Genomic DNA, 1,893 nt, shown 5'->3' with positions numbered 1-1,893 from the left:
CAAGCAGGTCAAGGAGAAAGGAGAAACCAGATCTGCACGAGTGGAGTCCTAGCGACATCTAGCTGCCTATGTAGGTACTGCAGGCGCGCCGGACAACTAATCATCCTTTGATTCTAACACATTTTACTGTGTAAAAAATTTAAACGCACGCAATTCATAGGTTGTTTACGAATATACGTACATGCAGAAAAGTATAAAATCTGCTCGCAAATGACAAACAAAGCTTCAAGGTAGAAGTTACTTATGGGGAGGGTAGAGATGTAGAATGTTTTTTTTTCCTTTAAAGAAATCTGAAGCCAATATGACAAGGTACATCTATTAAACCCTGGAGGTGGTAATATTGGAGTGTTTTTCTGCACTTATCTCTTTGTTTAAGAGTTTATAATAATATTAATGATTATTATATTTATATATTTTAGTATATAAAGTATATATTTAAAATACATATTACAAAATAAACTATAAAATATAGTGCAATGAATATATATATATATAGTGTAATATGTATATATATTATATATATTTTTTGTACTGTATTATATGGTATAAGTTATATATTCATTATGTAAGTTATATGTATGTAAACAGAATACAAAATAAGAATGTAAAATTTGGGGTCCGGGTTTTGGGCCCTGATGGCAGCGGTGCAGCTTAAGTGGCAAGGTGTTGGATGGTTGCTATTGTTGTGATTAATAGGTTTACTGGAGTTGATGCAAATAATTGACTAGCAACCAAAGAGTCATGCACAGGCTAAAAGGAAACAGCACTCTTCAGCAGAAGTGACAAGATGAAGATGGTACATGCATTTGCTATCAATAGTTTGGCACTGGACAGACTCATTTCTTTTGTTGAAAAATGGTCCCTTCCCCATAGGAAGAAGTGGTGTGGAACCACAAAGTGTTAATCTCATGTAGGAGGCTGAAGGTGGGTAGTTTAAATCCATAGTCAATATTCTCTCCAGAAGAATGTGACAGCCTAGGTGTGATCACAGACCACAGCTTCTCACGGTTGGGACTATAACTCAAAAGCTGCCTAACAAAGTCATCAGGACTACAGCAGAGGTCACCGTAGTTTGATAATTTGGGTTCACCTCCATAATTTTTTATATAGTCAGGTACTTCGTATAGTTTATTTACATAGCACAATTTTATTTAAATAAACTCACTTTTGACTGCCAGAGATTTGAATGGGTTGTGTTGTGTGCTGGGATTTAAAAAATGTCCCCAGTTGATTCTCATGTAAGCCAAGGTTGAAAACCACTTCTCCAAAGCAAGAAAGGGAAAACCTGAGTTTCTGGGGGTGAAGAAGGAATTGAAAGCCAGAATGTTGGTGTGAAAGTTGATGTCGTGGGCCCTGGAGTCTGACTGGGTGGATTCTGACCAGGAAATGGATCTGATTGTTTAGAGGCCTGTCCCTCACAGGGACAGACTTGTGAAAAGGGGAAGCTGCACCTGAGACCACTGTTCAGGGAAAGTGGGAACTAGAAACCCCCTGCCCACTGGTGAGGGAGACTTTGTGTGCCTGGGGCCTCAGGTGGGAAAACATCTCCCAGGATAACCCTAACCCCAGCTGAGAAATTCACTTAAAAATCAGGCCCAACAACTCAAATGTCCATCCATGGATGAATGGATAAACAAAATGAGGCATATACACACAGTGGAATATGAGCCAGCCTTAAAAATAAATGAAATTCTCTTTATTTAAAAAATGGAGATATAATAGCATATGACATTGTATTAATTTTAGAGTGATATCTAAAAATTCCTAAATCTCTAAAAATTCCTTTACAAGGGGTGAAATTTTGACACGTGATACAACGTGGGTAAACCTTAAAGACATTATATTGAGTGAAACAAGCCAGTCGCAAAAAGACAGATACTGTGTCATCCCACT

Source organism: Moschus berezovskii, chromosome 7, assembly GCF_049115385.1.
Source record: "Moschus berezovskii isolate FMDL1 chromosome 7, NW_MosBer_1.0, whole genome shotgun sequence".
Classification (NCBI taxonomy): Eukaryota; Metazoa; Chordata; class Mammalia; order Artiodactyla; family Moschidae; genus Moschus; species Moschus berezovskii.
The sequence above is the reverse complement of the archived record's forward strand: the minus strand, read 5'-3'. Positions refer to the sequence as shown.